The 22,708-nt window shown below is 39.5% G+C and overlaps 1 protein-coding gene and 1 long non-coding RNA gene across 4 annotated transcripts in view; both read left to right on the top strand.

The window, feature by feature from the left end:
• Window positions 1–22,708, top strand: part of RNF130 (ring finger protein 130) — a 173,737-nt gene that overhangs the window by 81,751 nt on the left and 69,278 nt on the right. The window lies entirely within an intron of this gene.
• LOC116544124 lies at window positions 14,601–18,103 on the top strand. The gene is made up of 2 exons (XR_004265825.1): window positions 14,601–16,355; window positions 16,441–18,103. It is a non-coding gene; the product is annotated as an uncharacterized LOC116544124 (long non-coding RNA).

The following is a 22,708-nucleotide window of genomic DNA, read 5'->3' as shown; positions in this document are numbered from 1 at the left end:
TCTTTACTTAGCTAGATATCCCAAAGATTTTCTACTTTTTATATTGTTATGTTTTACATTTAAGTCTGTGATCGGTTTATTTGAAGCTTTCCTGTTTTCTAATGTAGAAATTAAGTGCTATAAATTTCTCTCTCAGCATTTCTTTAGCTGTGCCTCACATATTTTGATATGCTATATTTTCATTTTCATTCAGTCCTATGTATTTTTTTCTTTTGAGACTTCTTCTTTTACCATACATTATTGAGAAGAATATTATTTAATTTCCAATAGTTTAGAGATTTTACTTTTTTTTTTTTTCCGTTTTGAGGGAGGGTCTTACTCTGTCACCCAGGCTGAAGTCCAATGGTGTGATCTCAGCTTACTATAACCTTCACCTCCCAGGTTCAAGTTATCCTCTTACCTCTGCCTCCTGAGTAGCTGGGATTACAGGCACACACCACCATGCCAGGCTAACTTTTGTATTTTTTTGGTAGAGATGAGGTTTCACTGTGTTGTCCAGGCTGGTCTTGAACTCCTGATCTCAAGTGATCTGTCTGCCTCAGCCTCCCAGAGTGCTGGGATTACAGGCATGAGCCACCATGCCCTACCAAGATTTTACTCTTATCTTAGTGTTACTGATTCCTAGTTTGATTCCATCATGCTCAGAGAAATACTTTATTATTTCAGTCCTCTTCTGTTTCTTGAGGTTTGTTTTATAATCTAGGATGTGGTTTGTCTTAGTCAGTGTTTCATTGGTGCTTGGGAAAAATACATGTTCTGCTGTTGGGTGGTATGTTTTCTGGGTGTTAATTAGACTAGTGTGCACAGCTTTTCTTCCTGAGGAGCCAGGCTGGGAGAGCATATTCCCACTAGGCTCTGTGAGACCAGGGTAGGAGGAGGATTGTGATTTTTTCCTTGGCGCCTGGCTGGAGTAGAATGAGTATTACCGCAAATGTTTTCTGATGTTAGGCCATCCTTTTCCTAGTACTTTGGCTAGAGAGTTGGGCTTTTCTTGGCTTTTTCTGGGGCCAGGGTGCTCTGGTCCTGTTGGCAGTTCTAGATTGGAGGCTTCTGCAGCACATTGTCAGTGATCTATGGGGGCAGTAAGGAAGCTCAGAACCCACCATCCGTTTCTCATGTATTGAGGGCCCCCGACAGCCCACCTCCTTTTCTCACTTATGCTGTATACCTTTAAAAAAAAAAAAAAAAAAAAAAAAAAACTAAACTAAAGATCTGTTTTTTGACATAGGAAACACTGAAAGTAAAATGATAAGGATCTGCTCTGAAATGGTGTTCTTGACGGGCAAACCTGTGGTAGCGGACTGTATGTAGCACACCCTGAGGACTTTGGAACAAAGGCTTACAGTTATCGGAGGAGCCTGCTATTGGAAGATAGTACTTTAATTATCACCCAGTGTGGGGCCTGGGGGTGATGAAGGAGTAAACGTAATTACCATCTGGTGCAGGCCACAAACAACAAGCTTGTTTCCTAGCATTTATTTTGCGGCTGACTGCATGCATGATCTTTCCAAAGTGTCTCTCTCCAGATGCTACGGTGGTGGAAAACGATGTTCTAACCTTTTTTCCTCCTTCCGTTTTCCCTAAGGTTGACAAATGCTTGATGAAATTTTTATGTGGCTTAAAAAGCTTAGCTTATTAAAGTTTAATAAGAAGGTGGCAGCAGCTAGACTGGTTGAAACTTTTGGCTATTTTAAAAGAGAAGCCAGAATATTAGCAAAGGAAAAACAGTGAGTTAAAGGACAGACTCTGATTTTCTCCCACAAACTGTTGTTGTTGGTTTTTGTTTTGTTTTTTTTGAGACAGAGTCTCACTCTGTTGCCCAGGCTGGAGTGCAGTGGTGCGAGCTTGGCTCACTGCAACCTCTGCCTCCCAAGTACCTGAGATTACAGATGCATGGCACCATGCCAGACTAATTTTTGTATTTTTAGTAGAGATGGGGTTTCACCATGTTGGCCAGACTGGTCTCAAACTCCTGACCGCATGTGATCCTCCTGCCTTAGCCTCCCAAAATGCTGGAATTACAGGCATAAACCACCACATCCGGTCCCTACAAACTGTTGTGAAGCAGTTCTTCCTGTGGAACATGCTACCAAAGAGATCCATGCATCGTAAATAGCTTTCCACATGCAGTAAAATGCTCACAATTGAGAACATTTTACATGTGATATAAGAATCTAATGCTTTGGCTTTTCAGTTCATGGCTAAGTGTCTGTGGTTTGCTCTTCCTGAAGAACTATCAGAATGTATCTAAATACTATCTAGAGGTGCAGGTAGCTCAGATGATGGCTGGTGGTTTCTAAAGCAGAACAATGAAATTTTCATTTTACTGTGTAGGAATGGGGCAGATATAAAAAAAAAAAGAAAAGAAAAAAAATAATGTAATGGACCAGTGTGGAAAAAAAAAAAAAAAAAAGGAATGGGGCAGATGTAAAATATTCTACAACTTCAAATGGACTCCTGAATTTAGAATGTATTCTTAAAAATTCCCAGTGAAAATGCATATGGCTTTTAAGATATTTAAAATTTGTAAAAGCTTCTTGCCATAACATGTGTATATAATATTCTTTGACTTTGTAAATATCTCAAGGTTGCTGAAATGACGTATGCTCTTATTGCCCATTTTCATCATGAAAGTTCAGTGAATAGCTAATTGGAGAATGCATTTCCCTGTCAGAGTGTGGAAATACATTGAACATTCCTTTGTCAGGGAAAGGCTAAAACTTTGCATGAGTACAGTTAATCTTTGAAAACTGATGGGTTCACAAGATTTTTTTTTCTTCCAAATTGGGAGAGAGGAAGTATTGTATATACTGCCAAGATTTTTCCTACAGAAAAGGATTATATGACCCCAAAGCAGACTTCTTTTGTCATTTTGATTGGCAGAGTGAATTTTGTTCATTATGTTTCCTAAGGATTAACAATTCCAAAAGAACTGGAAAGGGGGAATAGATGTTTGAACTGAGAAGTCATCATCTTACCAGTTTTCAAAAGATACTGCAAATACTCTGTTACCTTCTTTTTCATCTTTTGCTTATCATCAATTTATGTAAATAACACTTTTCATATACAGAGACTGTATGCCTTCTAAATGTTATAATTCAAGGGCTTAAGATCTGATTTTTTAAAAATATAAAATATGCTCTTAAGATCATAGTGTTTAGAAAATAATTCATTTCTATATCCTTGGGGTGTAGCATGGGGTCTGGCACGTCACACTGCCTCAGTAAATATTTAAATGAATTCAAGAATGAGCTTACATTCTGTTGGAATGACAGATGCAGTCAAAATACTGTGTGGTATAAGAGTTATTCTTTGTGGGCAGAGTGATTTTAACTCTCAGTGAGTCAAGGACACTTCACAGAGAAAGTAGGTAGTGACCTTAGAGCTGAATTTTAAAGGATGAATAAGACTTCATCAGACGGAGATGAAGGAGAGTCAGGCAGACGGATCATTTTCCACATGAGAGTTGAATGACTGGAACATCAGGAATAGTGGGAAGGAGACTTGTGACTGTTGAACTGATATAAGATGAATAAATTGTCACTAGACTATGAAGAGCCTGAATCAGAAAGTTAGACTTTATAATCAGTATGGTTTTTTAGCAGTGTAGTGATGCATGATTTTTTTTTTCTGATGAGAGAAGCTTATGGAGAAGGAGCTATTAACAGAGGAAATATTGACGAGCAAAGGAGGATGATACTAATAAAGCCATGTAAAGAGGAGAGGAGTGATCTGGGCACAGGCAGACGGTTTCTTGGAAAAGAGTTAACAGATGCTTCTTTTGTGGGAAAAAAAAATAGAAAAAATGGTGGTGAATGAATGAAGAAGGGTGCAGACTACAAGGCACCAAGGCACTTTCCATTGGGGGAAAAAAATCTTTTTTTTTTTTTTTTGAGATGGAGTCTAACTCTGTTGCCTAGGCTGGAATGCAGTGGCGCTGTCTCAGCTCACTACAACCTCTGCCTCCTGGGTATAAGTGATTCTCCTGCCTCAGCCTCCTGAGTAGCTGGGACTACAGGCACGTGCCACCATGCCTGGCTAAATTTTGAATTTTTAGTAGAGATGGGGTTTCAGCATGTTGGTCAGGCTGGTCTCAAATTCTTGACCTCGTGATCCACCCACCTCAGCCTCCCAGAATGCTGGGATTACAGACGTGAGCCAGGGTGTGAGCCACCGTGTCTGGCTGGGGGAAAATTCTATACCTAGATTTTACCAATGTTTACAAAAGAAAACTCTACTCTGTGCAGATGCAAACTTACACTATTTATGTGGGAGAGTTCTGATTACTGAAAGGAGAAACCTGAGATGAATTTCATCAAAGTGACATATCCTCAATATACTCTGAACCATCTTGCTTTCAACAAACTATTCCTCTTAGATCAAGCTGTATGAATTATTTTAACTTGTTTTCTACCAATTCAAATATTTTGTCACTTTGCTTTCAAATACAGAATAGTATTTATTGTTGGCAGATGAGATAAGATGAGATCGTTGACCAGATGAGGTAAGATAATCTGGCCCCTCACAAGCCTCTCAAGCCGTATGCCATAGAAAGTCTTTTCAGCATTTTATAGTGGAAGAAGAACTGGAGTAGAAAGGAGATCTATGGTCCTAGTCCAAATACTTACAGTAACTTCAGACAGATCACCTCACCTCTTTCTGAGGCTTGATTTTCTCCTTCATAAAATGCTGCCTTTCTGTGGTTTTGTCATTTCTGACATTCTTTGTGTGATGAGGTGTAAATTTGAGTAGTGTTATTATTAAAGGAATAGGGTATAGTCTGAAGTATAGAGAATATCAGTGAGTGGGTAGAGTGTTAAGGGAAAATGCTTTGAAACTAGGATTTATACTTAGTGAGTTGCAAACTTTACTATACAAAAGAATCATATGGGAGCTCCTTTTGGGGGTGGGAACACTTTTTAAAATTGCAAATTTCTAATATCTTTCCTCCCCCTAATTCAGCAAGTCTGGATAGGGCCTACTTTCTAGCTTTTGATATGGACAAATATTAATATTTAATCTCTGCCTCAATCTCCTCTTCTGTAAAATGGGATAATATCATTCTTTTCTCATAAAATGATTGTGAAGATAATGGGAGTCAGTACTTGTGAAAGGCTTAGAGTATTACCTAGCACATAGTATGTACTGAATCAACCTTAGTTAGTATAAATTTTATTATTTTATATTATTAAGCACTCAAGGTAGATTTAATGCATCTGCCCCATGGACCACACCTTGAAAAACAGTGACTTCATGGCATGGTGTGTAGGTGAAGGTAAGAGACCTTAATAAACAGTGATCTTCATAAAAGAATTTTGTGCTTCATCTTAGGTACTTGAGAGTTAGCAGGATGCAAATAGCCTTAGAATGAAAATTTAAAAATTCATGGCTTATAGACAGATTCCAGTAAGAGATCAAATTATACACAATACATACACACTTATAGCTGAGGCTTACCTGTCACAAAGTGATGGGAAATGTTAAAAGGACTGACTAAAAACTCAAGGGATAATTCAGAAGAAGGTAGTAATACTGAAGCCAAGTCCAAAGAAAAATTACCTTCAAGGTATTGATGTTTAATACCAACCACAGAGAAGAGATATTTTGTCCTTCTGCTATAAGAGGTGTTCAAAGTTCAGAGGTGGAAAACATGATACATCTAAATATTGGTAGGTCTCTGATTAGATACCCTACATGCATTCATATCAGCTTGCTGAAGACTGAACTGCTGCCACCAGCACCTGCTCTCTGCTTTTGGCTATTCCATAATGCAGTGTGACGGCAGGCATTCTCACACGGCTTGTCACCTAGCCAGAAGTCTGGGGCACCTCTCCTCTAACCCTCCTCTTCATTCGTGCTTCCATGTCAGTCAGTCATGAGGTTCTGTCGGTTTTACCTACAAAATCTTTCTTGACTTTGTGCTCTTCTTTCTTTCCCACCTGCTACTTGCCTAATTCAGGCCCTTTTTATCTCTGAAATATTAGAGACCCTACTTGGTCTCGCTGCTGCAGCTTTCCTGTGTGGCATACATCCTGTGGAGGCAAGATTTGAATTCTCCAAGCCTCAAATAGCATCAGGAACTTTTCTGTTCAAAAGTCTTCAGTGGAATTCTGATCTGAACAAGTTGGAAGCAGTGAGACTCTTGTAAAATCTCCTCAAATTTCTTAATAATAATAATAATAACTCACATCTGAGTTACCTTAGGAAAATGGCCCATTAGAAATCCTTAGAACTTGTCCTCCTCACAATAAAAGCCCAAACAATAAATAAACAACTTAATGAAAATAACAGAGGGAGAGTACAGGGGTGCGTCTGAGGAGTAACAGAAGCTCTGGAGAGCACAGATGTTTGAGATAGCCACACAGAGGTGGGAAGGAAACACTGGGTCTCCACTGCCGCATCCTCTAACCAGGATCAGCTAGGAACCAGGGAGAGCTCACTATGGTGAGGAGGTAAGTGAAAGGATCCCAGCAGCCCCTTCAGCACTGTGGATACCTGTGGACCTCAGCACTTGGGTTTCCACCAGTCCTTACAGGCACTAAGCCCATCTGAGTCTACATAGCTGTGCAACCCACAGAGAAGGAGTTGACACTGTGCTCCAGCCCCTGCAGCCCACACAGCTGCAGTGTTACACCATCTTGGAATTGGAGCTGTGACTGAAGTGTGTCTTGCTTCAGAGCAAGTAGTCATGGCTTCACTTTGTCCCTGAAGCTAAGCTGCCACCAAACCACTCCAGCACAGTGGCCCCATATCTCCAAGCTGAGCTGGGAGCAACTGTTGGCTCTGTTCTTTGGAAGGCCAAGCAGAGGTGGAGCCACTCTACCTATTTTTCTCACCATTGCTTTGGACTGGAGCTGAAGCAGTATCCTTCCTTTTGGGAAAACAGTACCTTGAACACTCAGAGCAATCATGCCTCCCCAGTGCCTCAGTTGAAGCAATGCCATGCATCCCAGGAAGTGGTGCATTGGCCATCCAGAGTGATGACACATTCCATTACCTAAGCTGAAGCAGCTCCCAGCATCCCAGGGAAATGGTGCCTGGCCTATCCAGAAGAGTATGCCCCCTTGGCCTGAGCTGAAGCAACACATTATCCCTTGGGGAGTTGGTGCCTTGCCAAACTGAGCAGTTGTGCATGCCAGGAATTAGCTGATATAGTACACCATGTCTCAGAGAAATGGCAGTGACTGCGCTGAGACACCTTGCCCTTACAGGCCACAGAACCCTAGTACCCTTCTTGCTTGAACCTGGACTAGTCTTCAAGAATTTTAGCTGCTTAGATACCCTTCCTCTTGGAGAGTGGAATTATCACTGTGCTATCCTCCGCTCTGATACTGGGTCCACACAACAGCTCTGTTCCCCTAAGCTGGGATACTTGCTGTCATGGCACCTGACTTCACAGATGTGAGCCCTGCCATCCCAGGTTCTAGAGTTAATACTATATGGTGCTTGATTCCATAGGACCCAAGTTGCCCCTGAGCCCTCCTGGCTCATGTTCCTGAATTGCAGCCAGACACTGGACCCAAACTTCCAGAATGCCACTTCTACCTAAAGTCAGGCCAGTGTTATGCCCTAACTCCCAGGGATAGAATCACAGCTACAACTTAGACCTTTAGGTCCAAGGTACTAGTGGGTACATCACAGTCACAGTCCTGACCATGTGGGTAATTTATCCTACCTTGCTACAGTTGCCAAAAATAGGTTTGTGAGACTCTGAGCCTAGGACATGGTCCCATAGTTATTCTGAGCACCTACTCCTGGAATCCATTGCTTCTGCAGCTGCTTGTAGGTGACATCAGACCTCACACCAAGAGTGATCACTTTGGCTAAGTCTCCTCATGTGGGAAAAGCAAAAATAGTAGGTCCCCAAAGGCCTTTGAAAGTAAGGATAACAACCTATACCACTGCCACAAACATCTACAGACTATACCATCAAGGCATTCATGGTTATTGCTGATGTTGAATGCAGCTGAAACTGCACAGAGACTGTACCACCGCACCTATCCAGAGACAGAGTCACCACACCCTTCCCAACTGGCACACTAAGACTAAACTCTAGGTGAAAATCTTTCTCCAGGAAAATCACTCTAGAAAATTTGAAAGAAGTGATTGCTCTACCAGATGTACAGACATCAACACAGGGACACAAGAAACATGAAATAAGGAAATATGATGCCATCAAAGGAACGTAATTCCCTAGTAACACACTACAATGGGAAAAAACTCAATAAATTGCCAGAAAAGGAATTCAAAATTATGATCTTATGGAAACTCAGAGAAATAAAAGAAAACGTGTAGACAATCAATAGAGTTGGGGAAACAGTTCACATTATGAACAGGAAATTGAACAAAAGAGAAGCAAACAAGTCATGCAGCTGAAGAATTCAATGAATGCAAATAAACATACAGTGGAGAATTTCAACAGCATACTTGATCGTACATAAGAAAGAACCTCTCTACTTGAAGATGGGTCATTTGAAATTAACAAGTCAGGCTGGGTATGGTGGCTCCTGCATGTAATCCCAGCACTTTGGGAGGCCAAGGTGGGCAGATCACAATGTCAGGAGTTGGAGACCAGCCTGGCCAACATGGCGAAACCCTGTCTCTACTAAAAATACAAAAAAATTAGCCGGGCTTGGTATCAGGTGCCTGTAATCCCAGCTACTGGGGAGGCTGAAGCAGGAGAATCACTTGAACCCAGGAGGCAGAGTTTGCAAAAGTGAGCCAAGATCACGCCACTGCACTCAGTCTGGGTGACAGATTGAGAACATCTCAAAAAACAACAACGAAAAGAAATTAAGTCAGAGACAAAAGAAGAATGAAATATAATGAACAGCTATAAAACTTATGGAACATTAGGCAAGCAGATATTTGTGTTATGGATATTACAGAAGGAGAGAAGGGGAAAGGCATTAAAAATCTATTTGATAAAATCTGAAAACTTCCCAAGTCTGCAGAGATATATGGACACCAGATCCAGGTAGCCCAGTGGTTCCCAAATAGAATAAATCTGAAAACATCCTCAAGTCATATTATAGTCAAATTGTCAAGAATCAAAGAGTTCACAAAACATCAAGAGAACAGTATCAAATCACATAAGGGAATCCCTATTAGACTAAAAACAGATTTTTCCACAGAAAGCTTATAGTCCAGGAGAGAATGGAATGATACAATTAGAGTACTTAAAGCAGAAAACTGTCAGCCAAGAAAGAATACTATATCCATCAAAGCCATCCCTCAGAAACGAGGGATAAATAGTCTTTCTAGACAAAGAAAAATTGAGAAAGTTACACATCTTGAAAAGACAGTATTCACTACCAGGAAAACATGCAAGAGTATGAAAGTCACTGGTAGAGAGCAGATACATACGCAAAGGAGAAAAAGAAAGGAATCAAATCTCAGCACTACAGTAAACCACCAAACCTTAATGATAAACAGGAGAAAACAAAAGTAACAAAGGATATATAAATAACAACCAAAAGGCAATTAAAAATTGACAGGAATAAGTCCTCACCTACCAATAATAACCTTGAATGTAAGCAGATTAAATTTCACCACTTAAAAGCCATAAAGTGGTGAAATGAAATTTTTAAAACCATGGAACAATCAATATGCTACTTACAAGAAATTCGCTTCACTTTTTTTTTTTTTTTTTTTTTTTTTTTTTTTTTTTTAAAGACAGATTCTCACCCTGTTGCCTAGGCTGGAGTGCAGTGTTGCGATCTTGGCTCACTGCAACCTCTGCCCCCCGGGTTCAAGCAATTCTCCTGCCTCAGCCTCCCAAGGGTCTGAGATTATAGGCACCCACTACTACACCTGGCTAATTTTTGTATTTTTAGTAGAGACAGGGTTTCACTATTTTGGCCAGGCTGGTCTCGAACTCATGACCTCAGGTGATCTGCCAGTCTCGGCCTCCCAAAGTGCTGGGATTACAGGCATTAGCCACTGGGCCCACCCAACTCACTTCACTTCTAAAGGTACATACAGGCTAAAAATGAAGGAATACAAAAAAATATTCCATGCAAAGGAAAATCAAAACTGAGCAGGAGTGGCTGTACTTGTATCTGATAAAACAGGCAGGGTACAGTGGCTCAAACTTGTAATCCCAGCACTTTGGGAGGCCAAGGCAGGCAGATCACTTGAGGTCAGGAGTTTGAGACCATCCTGGCCAACATGGCAAAACGCTGTCTCTACTAAAAATACAAAAATCAGCCAGGCGTGGTGGTGCACACCTGTAATCCCAGCTACTCGAGAGGCTGAGGCAGAGAACCGCTTGAACCTGGGAGGTGCAGGCCTGCAGTGAGCTGAGATCACACCACTGCACTCCAGCCTGAGCGACAAAGCGAGACTCATCTCAGAAAAAAAAGAGATAAAACAGACATTAAATAAAATATTGAAAAATCAAAATTCAAAGATCATAAGATAATGATAGAGATCAGTTCAGCAGGGGGATATAATCATTGTAAATATATATACACCCAACACTGGAGCACTCAGATATATAATAAAACATAAATATGTACATAAAATATTAGTTCTAGAGAGAGAGATAAACTCTAATACAATAATAAGTTGGGGAATTCAACACCCCACTCATCATTAGACAGACCATCTAGACAGAAAGTAAAGAAACATTGGATTTAAACTGCACTTAGACCAAATGGAAGTAATACATTTACAATATATTTCATCCAGCAGGTATAAAATACACACTGTTTTCATCGCCAGTAGAGCATTCTTTAAGATTGGCCACATGTTAAGCCACAAAACAAGTCTTAACAAAATTAAAGGATTTGAAATCAGCTATGCACCGTTTTGCTTGCATGTATATAGTCCCAGCTACCTGGGAAGGTGAGGCAGAAAGGATCTCATAAGTCCAAGACCAGCCTGGACAATATAGTGAGATGGTGTTTCTTAGTTTTAAAAACTTTTTTACAATTAAAATCATATGAAAGATCTTTTCTGACCACAAATAGAATAAAGCTAATAATTACTAACAATAGAAACTTTTGGAACTATACAAATACATTAAAATTTACAAACATGCTCCTAAACAACCAATGGGTCAGTGAACAAATTAGGAAAGAAACTTTAAAATTTCTTCAAAAAAATGAAAAGAGCTTACCAAAACCTACAGAATACAGCAAAAGCAGTATCAAGAGGGAAGTTTACAGCAGTTAACATCTACATCAAAACAATAGATTTGAAATAAACAATCTAATGATGCATCTCAAGAAACTATAAAAGCAAAAACAAAGTAAACCCCAAATCAGAAAAAGCAGAAAAATAATGAAGTTCAGATCAGAAGTAAGCGAAATCAAGACTAAAAGGCCAGGCATGGTGCCTCATGCCTGTAATCCCAGCACTTTGGGAGGCCAAGGCAGGCAGATTGCTTGAGTCTGGAGTTTGAGACCAACCTGGGCAACATGGCAAAACCCCATCTTTACAAATAAAAATACAAGCATTAGCCAGGAGTGTTGGTGTGTGCCTGTAATCCCAGCTATTCAGGAGGCTGAGATGGAAGAATCAGTTGAGGCAGAGGTTGCAGTGAGCCAAGATCACGTCACTGTACTCCAGCCTGGACAACAGAACGAGACCCTGTCTCCAAAAGAAATAAAGTAAGACTTTAAAAAAAAATACAAATGATCAATTAAATAAAAAGATTTGAAAAAATAAAATTGACAAACCACTAGTAAATTTTCCCACACATGTACCAATATAGAATGAAGAGGAAATAGAAAACCTGATGAAACAAACCAAATTAGTAATGAAAGTGAATCTATAATTTAGTCTCCCTTTAAAGAAAAGTATGGCACCTGATTTTTCACTGCAGAATTCTGCCAGACATTTAAAGAAGAGCTATACCAATTCTTCTCATACTTTTTCAGAAAATTGAAGAGAAGGGAACTCTTCTGAATTCAATCCACAAGGCCAGCATTACCCTAATAGCAATACCATATGAAGACACAACAAAATAAAGAAAAATATAGACAAGAATCCTTGATGAACATAAATTTTTAAATCTCCAACAAAATTCTAACAAACTGAATCCAGCAGCACATTGAAAAGGGCATTCATGATGAGCAAGTGGGATTTATCCTAGGGATGCAAGGATGGTTGAACATATGCAAATCCATAAATGTGATGCATCACATCAACAGAATGAAGAACAAAACCATGTGGTAATGCCAATAGATGCAGAAAAAGCATTTGATAAGTGGCTTCATGATATAAACTCTTAACAAGTTATGTATACAAGGAACATACTTCAGCACCATGAAGGCCATATATGACTTACCAGAACCAATATCATACTGAATGTAGAAAAGCTGAAAACATTTCTACTAAGATGTGGAAAAATACAAGGATGCCCACTTTCACCACTTTTATTTAACATATTACTGCAAGTCGTTTTAGGACTAATAAGTAAAGTTGCAGAATACAAAATTAACATACAGAAATCAGTTGCATGTGTATACACAAATCACTGAAAAAGAAATCAAGAAATCCGTTTTATTTACAATAGTCACCAAAAAAAAATCAAATACATACGAATAAGTTTAATCAAGGAGGTGAAAAATCTCTGCAAGGAAAACTGTAAAACACTGCTGACAGAAATTGAAGAGGGAACGAAAATAGACATCCCACGTTCTTAGATAGGAAAAATTAATATTGTGAAAAGGACAATACTATCAGAAGTGACCTGCAGATTGAATGTAGTCCCTATCAAAATGCCAGTGATATCATTCACAGAAATATAAAACACAATCTTAAAATTTGTGCAGGTTTTCCCCCCCCCAAAGATAGCAGATTAGAGGCTTTTCCAGCATGGCTAACCCCCTTGGAAAGAACAAAATCGTGTGTAGATAGTCACACCGTTAACTTTTATCCAAGAAGGAACACAGGCATTAAACAAAACTTCAGACACTGGGAAAGAGAAAATTGGGAGAGAGCCCTCCTGTCAGAGTCTGGATGCTAAAATGGAGAAAATCTTGAATACAGGAGATAGAGAGTGAGCGTTCCTCTGCAATCCATCTTCCCATTGGAGAATTGTGCAATCCAGACCACAGGAGAGCAACTTGAGCCTCCCAAGCCCTCAATCTTACTTAGGGAGTGGCTGACAGACATGGAAAAGGAACACCTGGGATGAGTCCCATGCATTTTCCCAGACTTGGTGGCTGATAAGAGGACTCCATTCTCAATCCTAGCTCATAGAAAACTCTGTGGGATCCTGTGACATAGCAGCAGCATCTGTTAGCATTATAAAGTCTCATGCCAGGATTGGAGCACTGGGTGTTTGGTAGGAAAGGGGCCTACACAGCCAGAAATGAGAAATGAGTACAGCTTGGGCCCCCAGCTTGGGCACTAGGATTGGACCCCTGCACCCCTAATCATGGGACTGGAGCAGGAGATTTGCTTGAGAGATGTGGTTTTGGCCTCAGTAGCAAGTTTTACTGTGTAAGCTCTGTGGGCTGAAGGCAGACTGTATGGTCTGTCTGATTCCTGTGGTTGGGATAAGGAAATGAGTCCTGATGGTTCTGGAGAGTGAGAGAGGCAGGTCCCATACTGTTTGCCTGGTTTTAACAGTGGGTTTGCCCTTGCTGTCCTGTGTTGGGACATTGGTGCAACATCAGTTGCTCTCATCTTTTGTCTAGGCATTTCTACAGAGTCTGGCAGCTGTCCTTAGATCCCTGTCAGAGCCAATGCTTGTGCCTGCCATTGATGGACCAAATGACTATCTTGCCCAGTACAGCTCTACCCAGCTTCATCTCTTCACCACTCCTCTCCTCTCCCCCAAGGCTGGGTGCAAGACCCAAACCACTGAGTTTTCCCTGGCCCAACCCATTGCCTGGGGCACTTAAGTACTCCTGGTTAACAGAGATAAGTCTTAAACCCTGTTGTTACAACCCCAAAAAGCTCTGACCTGCAACTATCACCTGCTAGCATGGAATTTGACCCATATAGCCCATTACAACATCCGGTTACACAAGTGCAAAGCACTTGATAACAAAAGCCTCTCGTGACTTCTATTACCACCATTGCTTATGCCACCCCAGCTACTCAAGAGGCTATCAGCCAGCTCACCTACCCAATACACCATTACTATAAACAGCATTTGAGAAAGCCACCACACTCAGTCTGTTTATATCCAAGGAAATCATAGAGTATTTGCTAATGAACATACCCAGAAGCAAAGTCAAACAGTCCTATCAAATTATATGATAGTAACATCCTCAGGATTAAAAAAAGTCCCACTCCAACTAAAGTAAATTCAAAAATAAGGACAAGCAGCCGGGCACGGTGGCTCACGCCTGTAATCCCAGCACTTTGGGAGGCCGAGGCGGGTGGATCACGAGGTCAAGAGATCGAGACCATCCTGGTCAACATGGTGAAACCCCGTCTCTACTAAAAATACAAAAAATTAGCTGGGCATGGTGGCGCGTGCCTGTAATCCCAGCTACTCAGGAGGCTGAGGCAGGAGAATTGCCTGAACCCCGGAGGCGGAGGTTGCGGTGAGCCGAGATCATGCCATTGCACTCCAGCCTGGGTAACGAGCAAAACTCCGTCTTAAAAATAAATAAATAAATAATAATAATAATAAGGACAAGCAACTATTTCTGCAGATGTGAAGAAATCAACATAATACTATAGGAAGTATGAAAAAGAAAGATAATAGGACACCCCCAAAAGAACACAGTAATTCTCCAACAATAGGTCCTTAAAAGAAGTCCTCAAAATGTCAAATAATACAAATTTTTAATTTTAAAAACAACTCCTGGAAATGAAATATTCATTGAAGGAATTACAAAATGCATTTGAAAGCTTTAACAATGATTTAGACCAGGAATTTCCAACAGTGATCTAGAACAGGGGTACTGGTCCATGATCTGTTAGGAACCAGAACACACAGCAGGAGCTGGGCATCAGGTGAGTGATTGAAGCTTCATCTGTATTTACAGTAGCTCCCCATTGCTAGCTTTACTGCCTGACCTCTACCTCCTCTCAGATCAGCAGTGGCATTAGATTCTCATAGGAGTTCAAAGCCTGTTGTGAACTGTGCATGCAAGGCATCTAGGTTGCATGCTCCTCATGAGAATCTAATGCGCCTAATGATCTTTCACTGTCTGCCATCTATTTGCAGGACAACAAGTTCAGGGCTTTCACTGATTCTACATTATGGTAAGTTATATAATACTATATATTACAATTTAATAGTAATAGAAATAAAGTGCACAATAAATGTAATACACTTGAATCATCCTGAAACCATCCCCTACCCGCCAGTCTGTGGAAAAATTGTTTTCCACAAAATCAGTCCTGAGTGCCTAAAAGATCGGGGGCCACTGATCTAGATCAGGCAGAAGAAAAAAATCTCAATAACAAGTGTTTTGGATGAATCTGGTCACACAGAAATACAGAAAAGAAAGGCTTTAAAAGAACAAACAAAGCTTCCAAGATAAAGCAACTAAGCTTTGAATCATTGGTGTTCCAGAGGAAGAAGAAAAAAGCAAGTTTAGAAAACTTATTTAAGGAAATAATTGATGAAAAAAACTTCCCTAGTCTAGCAAGACATCAAGTCATTCAGATACAAGAGGCACAAAGATTAACAGGCAAATACATTGCAAAAGGACTTCACCATGACCTATAGTCATCAGATTACTTAAAGTCAATGTGAAGGAAAAAAAATCTAAAATCAACAAGAGAAAAGCACCTAGTCATCTATAAAGGAAGCTCCATCAGACAAACAGCAGACCTTCTCAGCAGAAGCCTTGCAAGCCAGAAGAGAATGGGATGCTATTTTCAGAGTGCTCAAAGGAGAAAATTTTTCATCCAGCTAGAATAAACTTCATTAGTGAAGGAGAAATCAGATCTTTCTCAGACAAGCAAACACTGAGAAAATTCTTCACCACTGGACTAATAACTACAGGAAATGCTCAAAGGAGTCCTAAATATGGAAATAGAAGATTGATATTCACCATTATAAAAACACATGAAAGTATAAAATTCACAGGCTTCATAAAACAATTACACAAAGGAAGAAGAGAAAGGCATCAAATGGCACCATGACAAAACTCCATGAAACCACAAAGGAAAAACAATTTACAAAACAGCTAGATAATAAATTTCAGGAACAGAATGTCACTTATCAGTGTTAACCTTGAACCTAAATGGATTAAATGTTCCACTTAAAAGATAAAACCTGGCTGAATGGATTTTTTTAAATGACACAACTATATGTCATTTTAAGAAATGACAGACTGAAACTATCCTTGTGCTAGTCCATGGAATTATCTTCTTAACAAGAGCAATAATTACCTTTCTAGACACATAGACTGAAAGTGAAGGGATAAAAAAAGGTATGCTACATAACCCAAAAGCAAAAGCTATTCTTATCTCAGATAAAACAGACACAACAGACTGAAAGTGAAGGGATAGAAAAAGATATGCTACATAACCAGAAAGCAAAAGCAAGTAGAAATAGCTATTCTTACATCAGATAAAACAGACATTATGTAAAAAATAGAAAAGACAATGTAAATAGATAATAGTAAGGTATCAATTCTGCAAGAGGATATTACAATTCAAAATATTTATACACCCAATACCAGAGTACTCACAAATAAACAAAGCTAATATTAGCCCTCAAGGGGTAGATATACTCTAATACAATAATGGTTGGGGAATTCAGTATCCTGCTAATATGGTTTGACTGTCCCCACCCAAATCTCATCTTGATTTATAGTTCCCATGATCCCTGTGTGTTATGTGAGGGACCTGGGGGGGGGGGGTAATTGAATCATGGGGGTGGTTAACTCCATGTTGTTCTCGTGATAGAGAGTGAGTTCTTACAAGACCTGATGGGATGGTTTTATAAGCATCTGGCATTTCCCCTGCTGGCACTCCTGCTGCCTTGTAAATAGGTGCCTTCTGCCTTCATTGTAAGTTTCCTGAGGCCTCCTTAGCCATGTGGAACTGAGTTGTTTAAACCTCTTCTTTATAAATTACCCAGTCAGGGGTATTTCTTCATGGCAGCATAAAAACAGACTAATACACCCACTGTCAGCATTGGACAGATCATCTAGACAGAAATTAACAGAATACTTTGGATTTGAACTGTACTGTACACCAAATGGACCTAACAGACATATACAGAACACTGTATCAAATTGCTGCAGAATACACATTTTCCACATCAGCATATGGAACATTCTTTAGAAACACTACATATTAGACCACAAAACAAGTCTCAACAAATTTTTAAAAATGGAAATTATTTCATGCATCTTCTGAGAACACAGTGGAATAAAACTCAATAACAAGAGAAACTTTTTATTTACATGGAAACTAAACAAAATGATCCCTAACTACCATAAGGTCAGTGAAGTATTAGAAAGGTATTTCCTAAGTTTTTGAAATAAATGAAAATGGAAATAAAACATACCAAAACCTACATGATACAGCAAAAGCAATGCTAAGAGGAAAGTGTTTATAGCAATGAATTCCTAAATCAAACAATTAGAAATATTTCAAATGAAGAGCCTGGTTATATACTTCAAGGAACTGGAAAAGCAATAATGAAGCAAAGCCACAATTGGTAGAATGAAAGAACTAATAAAGATTATCATGCAACTAAATGAAATAGAAACTAAAAACAGAATACAAAGAATCAACAAAAGGAAAAGTTGTTTTTTTTCAATAGATAAACAGCTAAAAGACCAACCACGAAAAAAGAAGCCCCTAATAAAATCAGAAATGAAAAAGGAGACATAACAACTGAAACCAACAAAGTACAAAGGATCATCAGAGACTTGTGAAGAACTATACACAAACACACTGGAAAACCTAAAGAAAATGGATAAATCCCTAGCCATGTACAACCTACCAACATTGAACATAGAAGAAATAGAAAACATGAACAGAGCAAAAAATAGTAATTACGGTGAATCTAGTAATAAAGTCTTCTGTCAAAGAAAAATGCAGGACCGAATGGCTTTACTGCTGAATTCTATCAAATTTATAAAGGAGAATTAACATCAGTTCTTCTGAAACTATTTCAAAAAATGAAGGAAGAGAGAAATTCTTTCTTACTCATTCTATTGGACCCAAATTATTCCAGTATTAAAACCAGACAAGGGCACAACAAAATGAGAAAATGGCAGGCCAGTGTTCTTGAACATGGACACAAAAAATCCTTAATACAAGCAAAGTGAATCCAACAATGCATCAAAAAGATAATCCAGCAATATAATGTGGGATTTGTCCCAGGGATGGAAGGATGTTTTGGCATATGCAAATCAATCATCATGGTGCATCACATCAACAGAATAAAGGACAAAAAATGCCAGATTCTCAAAAGACACAAATAAGGTGTTTGATAAAATTCAACACGCTTTGCAAATTAGGTATAGAAGGGACATACTTCAGTATAATGAAGGACATACACAACAAACCCACAGCTAACATCATATTGATTGGGAAAAGCTGAAAGACTTTGCTTTAAGAACTGGTTCAAGACAAGGATGCCCACTTTTACCTACCACCCCTATTCCACATACTACTGGAAGTTATAGCCAGAGCAATGAGAACATAGAAATAAAAAGTGGCCAAGCTCCATGGCTCACACCTATAATCCCAGCACTTTGAGAGGCCAGGGTAGGTGGATCACTTGAGCTCAGTAGTAGAAGACCAGCCTGGGCAATGTGGGGAGACCTCTTTCTCTATAAGAAATATCGGCCGGGCGCGTGGCTCACGCCTATAATCCTAGCACTTTGGGAGGACGAGGTGGGTGGATCACCTGAGGTCAGGAGTTCCAAGACCAGCCTGGCCATCATGGTGAAACCCCATCTTAAAAAAAATAAAAAATAAAAGAAATATAGAAATTAGCCAGATGTGGTGGTGTGTGCCTATAGTTCTAGGTAGGTATTCAGGAAGCTGAGGCAGGAGGATCAATTGAACCCAGGAGGTCCAGGCTGCAGTGAGCCACAATCACGCCGCTGCCCTCAAGACCCTGTCTCTAAGAAAAAAAAAATAAAGAAACAAAAGGCATCCATATTGTAAAAGGAATGTCAGTTGTCTCCCTTTTCAGGTTATGTGACCATATGTAGAAAAAAGTTCACCAAAAACTCATAAAACTGATAAATTCAGTAAAGTTGGAGGATACAAAGTTTGTGTACAAAAGTATCATTTCTGTACACCAATAACAGACTAGATAATACAGGAACCAAGAAAGGAATTCTATTTACAATAGTCACATAAAAATAAAATACATAAGAATAATAAATTTAACCAAGGGATATTCTCAAACATGATGAAAGAAATTGAAGAAGTCACACAAAAATGGAAAAAGGTATGTCATTATGTGTAAAATACATGTAGATACTAGTCTGTTTTTATCGAAATATAAAAAAATCCATTAAAAAGTTAAAAATTATTAAAACACAAATACTTGGCAGTATTCACAGTTGGAAGAAATGTAAACCACATTAAATTATAACTGCATAAAATTAACAATAGTACATACCGTATTTCATAGCAACCTGTTGCTATTGTGATCTCAAGGGTTGTGAGTATCCACTTAAAATATCATGTGACATACTCTTTTTTTTTTTTTTTGAGACAGAGTTTCACTCATGTTACCCAGGCTGGAGTGCAATGGCGTGATCTCGGCTCACCGCAACCTCCGCCTCCTAGGTTCAAGCAATTCTCCTGCCTCAGCCTCCTGAGTAGCTGGGATTACAGGCATGCGCCACCATGCCCAGCTAATTTTTTGTATTTTTAGTAGAGATGGGGTTTCACCATGTTGACCAGGATGGTCTCGATCTCTTGACCTCGTGATCCACCCGCCTTGGCCTCCCAAAGTGCTGGGATTACAGGTGTGAGCCACCGCGCCCGGCCATGTGACATACTCTTATGAGCAGTTTGTCCCTCCATTAGGTTGATTATTGCAGTAAAAGCGATCTCTTGTAGTTCTCATGTGGCTTTCATTGTGTTTAGTGCAATATAATGAATCTTTAATATTACACTATGGGACCCGTATGAAGTGCCATTAGTGCTGCTGGAAATACTCCCAAGAAGCAGAGAAAAGTCTTAACGTTACAAAAAATAGTTGTATTGTTTGACACGAAGCATAGATAGAGGTCTTTCAGCTGCAGGTGATGATGCCATTTCACAAAGAATGACTTAACATACCGTTGTGAAATACAGAAAAGAACAGAAAAAGCTATTCTGAAGCCATTGCTATGACTATACCAGCAGGCACAAAAGCTTATACTTTTTGCTAAATACCTTTTGCAGCTTCTACGTCGGTGCAGGATTTCTGTAAGGAAGATATACCTGTAGTAGCCATGTGATGTGAGGAATAGCAAGTCATTATATGACAGCTTAAAAGGAAAGCAAAGGATCTAGAGCTAGAGAATTTAATGGCAGTAAAGGTTGGTTTGAAAAGTTTAGAAAGAGACTTGGCATTAAAAATGACAAGATAACAAGAGAAGCAGCTTTTGACAGTCAAAAAGTAGCAGTAAAGTCAGATTCCCAGATTTCACTAAGAAAATCATTGAGGAGAAAGGTTATTTTTCTGAACAGGTTTTTAATGTTGATGCAAGTGTCCTATTTGGGGAAAAATGCCACAGAAGACATTATTAGTAAGGAAGAGAAGAGAGAACTAAGATTTAAGGCATTTAGCTACTAACCCCTGGCCTAGAAGGAAATTTTTTTTAATTGCATTTTAGTTTTGGGGGTACATGTGAAGAACATGCAAGATTGTTGCATAGGTACACACGTGGCAGTGTGATTTGCTGCCTTCTTCCCCATGACCTATATCTGGCATTTCTCCCCATGCTATCTCTCCCCAACTCCCCACCCCTGCTGTCCCTTACCTGTTTCCTCCCAACAGACCAAAGTGCGTAGTGCTCCCCACCCTGTGTCCATGCGTTCTCATTGTTCAACACCCGGCTATGAGTGAGAGCATGCGGTGTTTGATTTTCTGCTCTTGTGTCAGTTTGCTGAGAATGATGGTTTCCAGGTTGATCCATATCCCTACAAAGGACATGAACTCATCGTTTTTGATGGCTGCATAATTCCATGGTGTATATGTGCCACATTTTCCCCGTCCAGTCTATCATCAATGGGCATTTGGGTTGGTTCCAGGTCTTTGCTATTGTAAACAGTGCTGCAATGAACATTCGTGTGCACGTGTCCTTAGAATAGAACGATTTATAATCCTTTGGATATATACCCAGTAATGGGATTGCTGGGTCAAATGGAATTTCTATTTCTAGGTCCTTGAGGGATCGCCACACTGTCTTCCACAATGGTTGAACTAATTTACACTCCCACCAACAGTGTAAAAGTGTTCCTATTTCTCCACATCCTCTCCAGCATGTGTTGTCTCCGGATTTTTTAATGATCGCCATTCTAACGGGCGGGCATGAGATGGTATCTCAATATAGTTTTGATTTGCATTTCTCTGATGACCAGTGATGATGAGCATTTTTTCATATATTTGTTGGCCTCATGTATGTCTTCTTTTGTAAAGTATCTGTACATATCCTTCGCCCACTTTTGAATTGGCTTGTTTGTTTTTTTCTTGTAAATCTGTTTTAGTTCTTTGTAAATTCTGGATATCAGCCCTTTGTCAGATGGGTAAACTGCAAAAATTTATTCCCATTCTGTTGGTTGCCAATTCACTCTAATAACCATTTCTTTTGCCGTGCAGAAGCTGTGGAGTTTGATTAGGTCCCATTTGTCTATTTTGGCTTTTGTTGCCAGTGCTTTTGGTGTTTTGGTCATGAAGTCCTTGCCTATGCCTATGTCCTGAATGGTTTTGCCTAGATTTTCTTCTAGGGTTTTTATGGTGTTAGGTCTTATGTTTAAGTCTTTAATCCATCTGGAGTTAATTTTAGTGTAAGGTGTCAGGAAGGGGTCCAGTTTCTGCTTTCTGCACCTGGCTAGCCAGTTTTCCCAACACCATTTATTAAACAGGGAATCCTTTCCCCATTGCTTGTTTTTGTCTTGTTTGTCAAAGATCAGATGGTTGCAGTTGTGTTGTGTTGCCTCTGAGGCCTCTGTTCTGTTCCATTGATCTATATCTCTGTTTTGGTACCAATACCATGCTGTTTGGATTACTGTAGCCTTGTAGTATAGTTTGAAGTCCGGTAGTGTGATGCCTCCCACTTTGTTCTTTTTGCTTAGAATTGACTTGGCTATGTGGGCTCTCTTTTGGTTCCATATGAAGTTTAAGGTGGTTTTTTTCCAGTTCTGTGAAGAAGGTCATTGGTAGCTTGATGGGGATAGCGTTGAATCTGTAAATTACTTTGGGCAGTATGGCCATTTTCACGATACTGATTCTTCCTAACCATGAACATGAAATGTTTCTCTGTTTGTTTGTGTCCTCTCTTATTTTGTTGAGCAGTGGTTTGTAGTTCTCCTTGAAGAGGTCCTTTATGTTCCTTGTTAGTTGTTTTCCTAGGTATTTTATTCCCCTTGTGGCAATTGTGAATGGCGGTTCGTTCTTGATTTGGCTCTCTTTAAGTGTTATTGGTGTATAGGAATGCTTGTGATTTTTGCACATTGATTTTGTATCCTGAGACTTTGCTGAAGTTGCTTATCAGTTTCAGGAGATTTTGGGCTGAGACGATGGGGTCTTCTAGATATACAATCATGTTGTCTGCAAATAAAGACAATTTGACTACCTCCTTTCCGAGTTGAATAC

Source organism: Sapajus apella, unplaced genomic scaffold, assembly GCF_009761245.1.
Source record: "Sapajus apella isolate SASKATOON/1434 unplaced genomic scaffold, GSC_monkey_1.0 scaffold206, whole genome shotgun sequence".
In the NCBI taxonomy this organism is placed as follows: domain Eukaryota; kingdom Metazoa; phylum Chordata; class Mammalia; order Primates; family Cebidae; genus Sapajus; species Sapajus apella.
This window is presented reverse-complemented; position numbering and strand designations above follow the sequence as displayed.